This window comes from Drosophila persimilis, unplaced genomic scaffold, assembly GCF_003286085.1.
Source record: "Drosophila persimilis strain 14011-0111.01,24,50 unplaced genomic scaffold, DperRS2 tig00001480-arrow-arrow-pilon, whole genome shotgun sequence".
NCBI lineage: Eukaryota > Metazoa > Arthropoda > Insecta > Diptera > Drosophilidae > Drosophila > Drosophila persimilis.
Genome location: NW_020825502.1, coordinates 70,703 through 84,039, shown reverse-complemented (window position 1 = coordinate 84,039; position 13,337 = coordinate 70,703). Strand labels below are relative to the sequence as shown.

General features: G+C 40.6%; 1 long non-coding RNA gene across 1 annotated transcript; it reads left to right on the top strand.

The window, feature by feature from the left end:
• The first annotated feature begins 12,104 nt into the window (after positions 1–12,104).
• On the top strand, positions 12,105–12,508 carry LOC113566989. The gene is made up of 3 exons (XR_003409290.1): positions 12,105–12,135; positions 12,360–12,389; positions 12,441–12,508. It is a non-coding gene; the product is annotated as an uncharacterized LOC113566989 (long non-coding RNA).
• Positions 12,509–13,337: the final 829 nt, after the last annotated feature.

Here is a 13,337-nt window from a genome sequence, read left to right as displayed (position 1 = left end):
CTGAAATGATTCTCAGTCCAATTGAAGTTAGGTGGGCAGTACGTCGGTGCAACCAGATCATGTTTCTCCTCTTGTTGTTTATTGGGATTATTACAATTGGGGTACATTGAAGGAAATCGGTGCTAATGGGTTCCAGTGCAGCATGTCTAACATTTTCTTTCACATATACCACGACCCCCCCTTTTTTGTGGTTTATAGGATTGGCAGTGTGGTATGAGATATAGTTTGGTATTTTCAGTAGGTCAGCGCTCTGTTTAGTTCTAGTTTCAATAACCATCATAATTTGTATGTTCCCCATTTGTCATGAATGTTTCAAGTTCAGCCATTTTATTTTGATCCCACAGGCGTTCCAGAAAGCTATTTTAAGCCTGTTGGAGTTGGGCAGGTTTGCCCCGGTCGTGTCAAGAGTTTGTGGCGGAAAGTGATTGGAATGTGGGAAATGGTTTGCGTTATTATTGTTTGTGTTCATGTCTGTAAATTATTGGCTAGTTTAGTTAGATATAATGTATAGCAATGAGTTGTTTTATTGTTTGTTTTCTATTTGATTGAGGATATTTGTTGTTTTGTGATGTTCAGAATTGTTTGTAGTGGTTATTTATATTGTCAGTATTTTTGGGGGAGGGTTTTGCAGTAGAGTGTGAATTTGGCTAATTGACGCCATGATGTCCTTATACTGAGCTCAAATTACATTGAGCCATGTCTTCAAACCGCTTGTTCTCCTGTTCAGCGGGGCCCTCTGTCATTACTTTTGCAGACTGCGAGATCGCCCATCTGCTCTCCCTCAGTCGACTCTGGAATTTCTCTAGGTGGCTGGCGGCTGGGTTGACATTCGTGTCCACCGGTTTTGGAGCCCGCTCCTTCCCTATTCTGTCCTTCTTATGGCTGGATGTTTGCTTGCTCCTTTCCTCGGTTTCTCATCTTAGAAAGCCTTTTTTTATTTCAGTGCTGTGGAGGCTCGGCTTGGGTTGGACTGTTCTGCCTGAGAAAGGGTTAGTGAAACCCCTCCCTGGAATTCTTCCGCCCTTCGACATAGTCGCCCTCATCCTTTCGATGGTCACCTGCAGTAGTGGGGCCCCCTCTGTTTGGTTGGGGGTGCCTGGAGATCTCCTCCCATACACTCGGCCTCCCTAGTGCCTTCCCTATGCTCCTGTCCATATGACAATTTGTCGATTTTGAGCTTGCTTCTGGCAGCTTTGAAGGCCGGGCAACCCTTAAAACAACTGACATGCTCTCCGCCGCAGTAACACATTTAGCAGGAGTGTATCTGGGTTTGGTGCATGTAGTTGAGAGATGTCACTGGCGCACTTCATGCACTTGGGTGCGTTTTTACAGTAGTTCCTAGTGTGTCCGTAGCCTGACATCTATGACACTGAAGCGGGTCCCTAGTCACCCATTTCCTCTCAAAAGCCACTGCCTGTCCACCTAGCTCGGAAATTTTTAAGATTTCATCATGAGAACCGTCCTGTTTATGCTCAATTTCAATTTCGAACATATTTATAGGCTGACCTGTAGACCTATGTTTCATATTGCTGGTGTATCTCACGATGTAGTGCCTTTTTTTTAAGCTCAGAGGAAATCCACTCCCTTGTTGTTGAGTAATGCAAGTGTCGAAGTATATATCGAACACCCCCGCTGCCCAATCTGCTGATGCGTGTGCATTGGTACTTTTTGGTCGTTGAGGAGTGTGGTGATCTTTTTATGGGCATCCATGTCAGCACATTGTATTCTGATCCCATTCCCAGGGGTACTTTTGGTTGTAAATCTACCTATTCCTGCTGTGTAGTTTAGTTTTTCCAAAAGAGGTACTATTGTTTTTACTCCTGAGATGTAAATGGAAGGTACCCTCTTACTCCTTGGCACTTCCTGCCATGGGAATAGGTCAGGCTGCTCAATCTGATCAGTATTGTTGGCAGTGAGCATTTCGCTGTGCATGCTAATTGGGGGAAGTGGCTGTCGTTTGAAGATTGTTTGGCCCAGAACTGTCTTGGAATTCCCCTGTGTCAAGATCTTTCGTATTGGAAGGTTGTGTTAATGGCTGATTTGTCTTTGTAGGGTTAAGAATTTTAATTTTATTGAATTCTGAGGCAAATCTTTTGGCAGTGTCACTTTTGAATTTAGGGGTGTTGAAATCAAGATCTTGTTTTGGTAATTCATGAAAGGATTGGTCCTCGTCTGTGGTGTCCATTTCTCTATTTTGCCTTTTTCCCGGGGTATAGTTGGGGGCTGAGAAGACAGCCATGTTAGGGAGCGTGGTTGCTGGTATATCGCTAAGCCAATTATTTATGATGTCGTTACTATTTTCTAGCTCAGTCAGAGGAGGGGATTGGGTGATAGTCATACTCGTACGGGATGCCGGGGTCAGGGATTCTAATAGACTCTTTTTTGCTTTGATATTCGTTTTAGGAGACTTATTTTTATTTTTGGAATTGTTTGTTTTAGGTTTAGAATTGTTTTTATTTTTGTCAATATATAGATATGAATTGTCAATGGTTTTATTAGTGGCTGCATGTATTTGATCATCAGCAGCAACATCGTCAGCAACATCGTCAGCAACATTGACAGCAACATGTCTATAATCTGTATCAGCAACATTAATGAGAAGCGGGTCAGTAAGCTCTCTCGCCGCAACATGTTGCTGGCCGTGTCGCTGTCGGGTGGAGAGAGAGAGATGATATCGTGCTCCATTTTGGAGAGTTTTCTGGAGCTTGATTTTGGAGCCGTTTCCCTGGACATCTACCGCAGGAAGGTGGCAGGCTCGCCGATCAGGCACTTTTTCAGGGAAAGTGGCGTCCTCATTGAGTGACTCCCAGGAACAAGATGGATCAACGGACATTTCGTGGAGAGGAGATGGATCTCCCCGTGCCTGTCTCAGCCCAGTTCTCTGGGGGGAGCACCCATCAAGCTCCGAGCTAGAGCTGGAAGAAAGTGTGATGCACGCACCTGTCAGATCCAGTTGAGCAATGGTTGTCTTGTCTGTTTGGTGGCTGGTCTCCATTTCTTCTCTTCCTTCTCTTCCTTCTCTTCCTTTATGCACTTTGGTCTTTGGTCCCCCATTTTTTCTTCCATGTAGTCAGTTTTCCAATTCCTCGGTACCACTACTTTCCTTGCTTTTATTTGCTTTTCTTTAATACTTTTAATGGCCTTTACTTGTATATAATTTTATTTGATTTTTTGATTTATTTTGATGTTTATTTGTTTTTTTGATGTTTAAACTTTTGATTTTTTGATGTGAAATTTTTTGATTTTTTTTTATGTTTAAACTTGCTCATTTGATGTTTAAACTTGCTCAGTTTGATGTTCAAACTTGCTCAGGGCACTTAGTGTGACCTGACGCAATCTTTATTAGTGTTCTTATTACTTATTAGCAACATTTAACATTATTTATGGAAACTTACAATTTTTTTAACATTTAGGTATTTTTTTTTAACATTACGGTAACATTGATAAAATATACAGAAAAAATATACAGAAAAATACTATACAGCTATCGATGTAAACAAGTTAAGATTGGCTTGTGTTTTCTTTTTCTTTTTTTTTTTTTGACTTAGGCATAAAAAACCCTGCAACGCCGCTCCTGGACCCCTCATCCGGTGCGAAACGGAGGCATGGACGACAGGGAGACCTCCAAAGCATCGGCAACGCATGCGCGGCATCGCCTCGTCCCTCCTTTCCTGGCCGAATCCAGTCGATGCAACTCCAGGAAGAACGGCGACGCATATGCCTCTTTCTGTGGATGAATATGAAACTCCTGGCCGATTTTAATATTATTTTATTTTCAGGTTTATGTTTTGTTTGTATTTTATTTGCAGGTTATTGATTGGTTTGTTTGGAAGCTATCGTAGTAAGTGAATTAATTTGTGTTTTGGCTGATTATTAAATGTATTCTATTTGCAGGTTCATTTGGTTTATTTGGAGTTTTGCGTTGTATTTGGTAAGCGAGTCTATTTCTGTTTTGGCTGATTTTGATTGTATTTTATTTGCAGGTTTTGATTGGTTTGTTTGATGGCTATCGTAGTAAGTGAATTGATTTGTGTTTTGACTGATTATTAAATGTATTCTATTTGCAGGTTCAATTGATTTATTTGGAGGTTTGCGTTGTATTTGGTGAGCGAGTCTATTTATGTTTTGGCTGATTTTGATTGTATTTTATTTGCAGATATTGATTGGTTCGTTTGGAAGCTAGCGTGGTAAGTAAATTAATTTGTGTTTTGACTGATTTTAATTGTATTTTATTTGCAGGTTCAATTGGTTTGTTTGGAGGTGTGCGTTGAATTTGGTAAGCGAGTTTATTTCTGTTTTGGCTGATTTTAATTGTATTTTATTTGCAGATTGTGATTGGTTTGTTTGGAAGCTAGCGTGGTAAGTATATTAATTTGTGTCTTGACTGATTTTAATTGTATTTTATTTGCAGGTTCAATTGGTTTATTTGGAGGTGTGCGTTGAATTTGGAAAGCGAGTTTATTTCTGTTTTGGCTGATTTTGATTGTATTTTATTTGCAGATATTGATTGGTTTGCTTGAATGCTAGCGTGGTAAGTAAATTTGTGTTTTGACTGATTTTAATTGTATTTTATTTGAAGGTTCAATTGGTTTATTTGGAGGTGTGCGTTGAATTTGGTAAGCGAGTTTATTTCTGTTTTGGCTGATTTTGATTGTATTTTATTTGCAGGTTTTGATTGGTTTGCTTGGAGGTGATTTGGTAAGTGGTTTAAGTTATGTTTTGGCTGCTTTTAATTAGTTTTATTTGTAGGTTTATACTTTCTGGATTTTTGCTGTACCATTGGATCAAGTCTTAACCATTCGGCTGGAGGACGCCTTCCTCTACATCCCCTCTGTGGTCTGGCACTATAATTCTTTGTATACCCAATGGTTGGCCCCTGATTCTTTCAAGTATTGTTTCCCTAGTAAATTTCCCTTGAGCATACATTTTTCTGTACACGTTTATTTGTAGTTCGCAGAATCTGTCCGGGTGTTTGTATGGTTTTTTTCTTCCGTTCGGCCTCTCTATTGTCCATTTTAGCCTTTTCCAGTCTTTCCTGTTCTTCATTTTCTAACCTCAGCAGAGTAGGAAGTCCTTTCCTCAGGATGGGTACATACTTCTCTGCTATAACTTTGCGTTCAGCTTCGGAATAGTATCGAGTAGGATCCAGATCTGGATTTGGTTGTTCTTGACGTTGTCCATTACAACGCGGGAGGATAAACTTCCGGAGTTGATTGTCATATCTGTGGCGGCTAGATTTCAATCTATTAGGGACATGGGGGTTGGTCAGCAGTCTGGCCACTTCGGAGTTTGAGTGATCCACAAGTGAATTAGCGAGACGGCCGCTAGCCTTCTCGTAAACCTCCTCGACAGTTTTGATATTGTATACACTTCTGATATTGTCGTTTCTTGTATATATTGTGGCCCTAACTGCCCTCCTCACTAGTTTGTTTTGGAGTGTTTGTATCTTTTTCACTAATGAGTCAGAAGCCAGGGCACCCCAGACTGGAAAAGCATAAAACCAAATTGGCATGATTAATTGTTTTAGGATCGTCACTTTGCATTCTTTGGCAAGCCGGCTTTTGCAGCCAATAATCCAATCAAGTTTAATTGACGCAGTTCTTGTCTTATTTATAATGGCTTTGACATGGTGGTTAAGGCTAAGTTTCCTATCGAGCGTAACCCCAAGATACATTTGTTTGAATTTGTTAGGAATTCTTTGTCCATTTAATTTAGGCGTACTTTCTTGCTGTGTTTTGCTAAGTTTATTCAGTGTGAAAAATACGTGGGCTGTTTTCTTTTCGTTAATGCCCATTTCCCATTTTTTAGCCCAAACACTGAACTTATTTAAATATTGTTCGTTCATTTTTGCCGCTGTCAAGGGGAAGTCCGCATCTGCTCATGATAATTGTGTCATCTGCATACGTAGCTAACATTCTGTTTTTTTCCCTTAGTACCGGTATCGAAGTGGGGTGATATCCATTCAAGCAGTTTGGTAGCGGAACGTCAGATGAGTAAATGCTGTATAGAAGTGGACCTAAATTGCTGCCCTGAGGAACCCCGGCTTTTATTTTTCCAATTCTCGATGTAATACCATTGTTGGTAATTACTTCGAAGGTCCTTTCATTTAGGTAGCTTTCTAGTAGCTTGAAGGCCTGAAGAGACACCAGTTTTGATAGCTTATATAGCAAACCGGTGTGCCATACTCTATCAAACGCTTCAGATATATCTATAAAAACAGCTGAGCAGTATTGTTTTTCTTCGAAGGCCCCCATAATGAATTGCGTTACTCTTGCTAGCTGTTGTTCAGTGGCATGTTCTTTTCGAAACCCAAATTGATGTGTGGGAAGGGCTCTAGAGAAATCCTCAAAGTCAAATAATCGTTTAATAAAAAGTTTTTCAAAGGTTTTAGCTAATCCAGAAAGGAGACTGATTGGGCGATAGGATGTTACCGACTGAGCAGGCTTATTTGGCTTAAGAAGTAATGTGATTGTGGCGTGTTTCCAAGCTTGCGGGAAGTGACCCAATCTCAGCATTGAGTTGAAGATCAGGAGAATATATAGTAGGGCTTTCTTTGGGAGAGCCTTGATTAACACATTGTCTATTCTGTCTTTACCTGGGGATTTATTCAAGATCAAGTTTTTAATTTCGGTTGTCAGTTCTGGGAGTGTAAATGGTCTGAGAGGACGTGTTTGTGTCTTTGTTGCTGCATCCGTCAGCTTCTGTTTCTCAATGTCTAGGTCTTTTTGTGTCGTCTCGCGTTCCTTTTCTGAGCTTGTATGTCTGGGCTTAAATCGTTGTTCAAAGTGAGAGACAAATACTTCGGCTTTCTCTTCGTTACTCTTGGTCCATACGGGTCGTTGGTTAGAGTTCCCCGTCTGCGTGCAAATGGGCCAGTTTGGTTGTGGCTGTCTCTTGATTGTATTTGTTACTTTCCAGAGCTTTGCCATTTTGTATCTGTCTTGCGTGTTTATACCTTCAAATTGCTGATTAATGTTGTTTGTTTTTAATTTTTGTAATTTTTTCCTGAGGGTGTTCTGGGCGGCCTTGTACAGTGTTTTAGCCTCTTCTGTGTGGAATATTTTAAATCTGAGGTTCAGTTCGTTTTTTATTTGCAGAAGCGCTTTAGTTTCATCGTCTAGTTTATAGCGTGCTTTGTCCATCCTTCGTTGGCTGTTTGAATTCCCAGATCTTAATCTTTGATTGGAGTTTACATTTTTAGTGGCTAGTTTTATCGCGTCATGTATGTTTGTAGTTAGTATTTTTACTGCGTCGTCAATATCCAGTCCCGAGTGAATTTCCGTGTTTAAGTTTATGGTCTGTTCCAAGTGCTCTTTTACTCTGTTAATATTTGTTTTCTTTGTAATTAGTCGTCTGCCTATAGAACTTTGGGTGAATGTGTCGGCCCCATTTGTACACATTTCGATGGTTATTGGCAGGTGATCGGAGTCCAGACTGCTACATGAATGGATTTTCATCCTATTTACTGTAATACCCCCACAAACTGCAAAGTCGATGGCTGAGGGTCTTTTTCTGCTGTCGTATGGATAGTGGGTGGCACCTCCTGTGGCCAGGATGTTGTATCTGGCTCCAGAGCTCACAGCTTGCATCAGGGCACGTCCTCTCCTACAGGATCTGGGGTTCCCCCACCATGGATGCTTAGCATTCCAATCTCCGCAGCAAATGAACCCGGAGGTACCCCCCAATATGTTGTCAAAATGCAGGAGTAGTGATCTGAAATGATTCTCAGTCCAATTGAAGTTAGGTGGGCAGTACGTCGGTGCAACCACGATCATGTTTCTCCTCTTGTTGTTTATTGGGATTATTACAATTGGGGTACATTGAAGGAAATCGGTGCTAATGGGTTCCAGTGCAGCATGTCTAACATTTTCTTTCACATATACCACGACCCCCCCTTTTTTGTGGTTTATAGGATTGGCAGTGTGGTATGAGATATAGTTTGGTATTTTCAGTAGGTCAGCGCTCTGTTTAGTTCTAGTTTCAATAACCATCATAATTTGTATGTCCCCATTTGTCATGAATGTTTCAAGTTCAGCCATTTTATTTTTGATCCCACAGGCGTTCCAGAAAGCTATTTTAAGCCTGTTGGAGTTGGGCAGGTTTGCCCCGGTCGTGTCAAGAGTTTGTGGCGGAAAGTGATTGGAATGTGGGAAATGGTTTGCGTTATTATTGTTTGTGTTCATGTCTGTAAATTATTGGCTAGTTTAGTTAGATATAATGTATAGCAATGAGTTGTTTTATTGTTTGTTTTCTATTTGATTGAGGATATTTGTTGTTTTGTGATGTTCAGAATTGTTTGTAGTGTTATTTATATTGTCAGTATTTTTGGGGGGAGGGTTTTGCAGTAGAGTGTGAATTTGGCTAATTGACGCCATGATGTCCTTAATACTGAGCTCAATTACATTGAGCCTGTCTTCAAACCGCTTGTTCTCCTGTTCAGCGGGGCCCTCTGTCATTACTTTTGCAGACTGCGAGATCGCCATCTGCTCCTCCCTCAGTCTACTCTGGAATTTCTCTAGGTGGCTGGCGGCTGGGTTGACATTCGTGTCACCGGTTTTTGGAGCCCGTCCCTTCCCTATTCTGTCCTTCTTATGGCTGGATGTTTGCTTGCTCCTTTCTCGGTTTCTCATCTTAGAAAGCCTTTTTTTTATTTCAGTGCTGTGGAGGCTCGGCTTGGGTTGGACTGTTCTGCCTGAGAAAGGGTTAGTGAAACCCCTCCCTGGAATTTTCCGCCCTTCGACATAGTCGCCCTCATCCTTTCGATGGTCACCTGCAGTAGTGGGGCCCCCTCTGTTTGGTTGGGGGTGCCTGGAGATCTCCTCCCATACACTCGGCCTCCCTAGTGCCTTCCCTATGCTCCTGTCCATATTGACAATTTTGTCGATTTTGAGCTTGCTTCTGGCAGCTTTGAAGGCCGGGCAACCCTTAAAACAACTGACATGCTCTCCGCCGCAGTTAACACATTTAGCAGGAGTGTATCTGGGTTTGGTGCATGTAGTTGAGAGATGGTCACTGGCGCACTTCATGCACTTGGGTGCGTTTTTACAGTAGTTCCTAGTGTGTCCGTAGGCCTGACATCTATGACACTGAAGCGGGTCCCTAGTCACCCATTTCCTCTCAAAAGCCACTGCCTGTCCACCTAGCTCGGAAATTTTTAAGATTTCATCATGAGAACCGTCCTGTTTATGCTCAATTTCAATTTCGAACATATTTATAGGCTGACCTGTAGACCTATGTTTCATATTGCTGGTGTATCTCACGATGTAGTGCCTTTTTTTAAGCTCAGAGGAAATCCACTCCCTTGTTGTTGAGTAATGCAAGTGTCGAAGTATATATCGAACACCCCGCTGCCCAATCTGCTGATGCGTGTGCATTGGTACTTTTTGGTCGTTGAGGAGTGTGGTGATCTTTTTATGGGCATCCATGTCAGCACATTGTATTCTGATCCCATTCCCAGGGGTACTTTTGGTTGTAAATCTACCTATTCCTGCTGTGTAGTTTAGTTTTTCCAAAAGAGGTACTATTGTTTTTACTCCTGAGATGTAAATGGAAGGTACCCTCTTACTCCTTGGCACTTCCTGCCATGGGAATAGGTCAGGCTGCTCAATCTGATCAGTATTGTTGGCAGTGAGCATTTCGCTGTGCATGCTAATTGGGGGAAGTGGCTGTCGTTGAAGATTGTTTGGCCCAGAACTGTCTTGGAATTCCCCTGTGTCAAGATCTTTCGTATTGGAAGGTTGTGTTAATGGCTGATTTGTCTTTGTAGGGTTAAGAATTTTAATTTTATTGAATTCTGAGGCAAATCTTTTGGCAGTGTCACTTTTGAATTTAGGGGTGTTGAAATCAAGATCTTGTTTTGGTAATTCATGAAAGGATTGGTCCTCGTCTGTGGTGTCCATTTCTCTATTTTGCCTTTTTCCCGGGGTATAGTTGGGGGCTGAGAAGACAGCCATGTTAGGGAGCGTGGTTGCTGGTATATCGCTAAGCCAATTATTTATGATGTCGTTACTATTTTCTAGCTCAGTCAGAGGAGGGGATTGGGTGATAGTCATACTCGTACGGGATGCCGGGGTCAGGGATTCTAATAGACTCTTTTTTGCTTTGATATTCGTTTTAGGAGACTTATTTTTATTTTTGGAATTGTTTGTTTTAGGTTTAGAATTGTTTTTATTTTTGTCAATATATAGATATGAATTGTCAATGGTTTTATTAGTGGCTGCATGTATTTGATCATCAGCAGCAACATCGTCAGCAACATCGTCAGCAACATGTCTATAATCTGTATCAGCAACATTAATGAGAAGCGGGTCAGTAAGCTCTCTCGCCGCAACATGTTGCTGGCCGTGTCGCTGTCGGGTGGAGAGAGAGAGATGATATCGTGCTCCATTTTGGAGAGTTTTCTGGAGCTTGATTTTGGAGCCGTTTCCCTGGACATCTACCGCAGGAAGGTGGCAGGCTCGCCGATCAGGCACTTTTTCAGGGAAAGTGCCGTCCTCATTGAGTGACTCCCAGGAACAAGATGGATCAACGGACATTTCGTGGAGAGGAGATGGATCTCCCCGTGCCTGTCTCAGCCCAGTTCTCTGGGGGGAGCACCCATCAAGCTCCGAGCTAGAGCTGGAAGAAAGTGTGATGCACGCACCTGTCAGATCCAGTTGAGCAATGGTTGTCTTGTCTGTTTGGTGGCTGGTCTCCATTTTCTTCTCTTCCTTCTCTTCCTTCTCTTCCTTTATGCACTTTGGTCTTTGGTCCCCCATTTTTTCTTCCATGTAGTCAGTTTTCCAATTCCTCGGTACCACTACTTTCCTTGCTTTTATTTGCTTTTCTTTAATACTTTTAATGGCCTTTACTTGTATATAATTTTATTTGATTTTTTGATTTATTTTGATGTTTATTTGTTTTTTTGATGTTTAAACTTTTGATTTTTTGATGTGAAATTTTTTGATTTTTTTTGATGTTTAAACTTGCTCATTTGATGTTTAAACTTGCTTTTTTTGATGTTTAAACTTGCTCAGGGCACTTAGTGTGACCTGACGCAATCTTTATTAATGTTCCTATTACTTATTAGCAACATTTAACATTATTTATGGAAACTTACAAATTTTTTTAAGATTTAGGTATTTTTTTTTTACATTACGGTAACATTGATAAAATATACAGAAAAATACTAACAGTTATCGATGTAAACAAGTTAAGATTGGCTTGTGTTTTCTTTTTCTTTTTTTTTTTTGACTTAGGTGTATAAAATTTTGTAACGCCGCTCCTGGACCCCTCATCCGGTGCGAAACGGAGGCATGGACGACAGGGAGACCTCCAAAGCATCGGCAACGCAAGCGCGGCATCGCCTCGTCCCTCTTTTCCTGGCCGAATCCAGTCGATGCAATTCTAGGAAGAACGCACGCATATGCTTCTTTCTGTGGATGAATAGGAAACTCCTGGCTGATTTTAATATTATTTTATTTTCAGGTTTATGTTTTGTTTGTATTTTATTTGCAGGTTATTGATTGGTTTGTTTGGAAGCTATCGTAGTAAGTGAATTAATTTGCGTTTTGGCTGATTATTAAATGTATTCTATTTGCAGGTTCATTTGGTTTATTTGGAGTTTTGCGTTGTATTTGGTAAGCGAGTCTATTTCTGTTTTGGCTGATTTTGATTGTATTTTATTTGCAGGTTTTGATTGGTTTGTTTGATGGCTATCGTAGTAAGTGAATTGATTTGTGTTTTGACTGATTATTAAATGTATTCTATTTGCAGGTTCAATTGATTTATTTGGAGGTTTGCGTTGTATTTGGTGAGCGAGTCTATTTATGTTTTGGCTGATTTTGATTGTATTTTATTTGCAGATATTGATTGGTTCGTTTGGAAGCTAGCGTGGTAAGTAAATTAATTTGTGTTTTGACTGATTTTAATTGTATTTTATTTGCAGGTTCAATTGGTTTGTTTGGAGGTGTGCGTTGAATTTGGTAAGCGAGTTTATTTCTGTTTTGGCTGATTTTAATTGTATTTTATTTGCAGATTGTGATTGGTTTGTTTGGAAGCTAGCGTGGTAAGTATATTAATTTGTGTTTTGACTGATTTTAATTGTATTTTATTTGCAGGTTCAATTGGTTTATTTGGAGGTGTGCGTTGAATTTGGTAAGCGAGTTTATTTCTGTTTTGGCTGATTTTGATTGTATTTTATTTGCAGATTGTGATTGGTTTGTTTGAATGCTAGCGTGGTAAGTAAATTAATTTGTGTTTTGACTGATTTTAATTGTATTTTATTTGCAGGTTCAATTGGTTTATTTGGAGGTGTGCGTTGAATTTGGTAAGCGAGTTTATTTCTGTTTTGGCTGATTTTGATTGTATTTTATTTGCAGGTTTTGATTGGTTTGCTTGGAGGTGATTTGGTAAGTGGTTTAAGTTATGTTTTGGCTGCTTTTAATTAGTTTTATTTGTAGGTTTATACTTTCTGGATTTTTGCTGTACCATTGGATCAAGTCTTAACCATTCGGCTGGAGGACGCCTTCTCCTACATCCCCTCTGTGGTCTGGCACTATAATTCTTTGTATACCCAATGGTTGGCCCCTGATTCTTTCAAGTATTGTTTCCCTAGTAAATTTCCCTTGAGCATACATTTTTCTGTACACGTTTATTTGTAGTTCGCAGAATCTGTCCGGGTGTTTGTATGGTTTTTTCTTCCGTTCGGCCTCTCTATTGTCCATTTTAGCCTTTTCCAGTCTTTCCTGTTCTTCATTTTCTAACCTCAGCAGAGTAGGAAGTCCTTTCCTCAGGATGGGTACATACTTCTCTGCTATAACTTTGCGTTCAGCTTCGGAATAGTATCGAGTAGGATCCAGATCTGGATTTGGTTGTTCTTGACGTTGTCCATTACAACGCGGGAGGATAAACTTCCGGAGTTGATTGTCATATCTGTGGCGGCTAGATTTCAATCTATTAGGGACATGGGGGTTGGTCAGCAGTCTGGCCACTTCGGAGTTTGAGTGATCCACAAGTGAATTAGCGAGACGGCCGCTAGCCTTCTCGTAAACCTCCTCGACAGTTTTGATATTGTATACACTTCTGATATTGTCGTTTCTTGTATATATTGTGGCCCTAACTGCCCTCCTCACTAGTTTGTTTTGGAGTGTTTGTATCTTTTTCACTAATGAGTCAGAAGCCAGGGCACCCCAGACTGGAAAAGCATAAAACCAAATTGGCATGATTAATTGTTTTAGGATCGTCACTTTGCATTCTTTGGCAAGCCGGCTTTTGCAGCCAATAATCCAATCAAGTTTAATTGACGCAGTTCTTGTCTTATTTATAATGGCTTTGACATGGTGGTTAAGGCTAAGTTT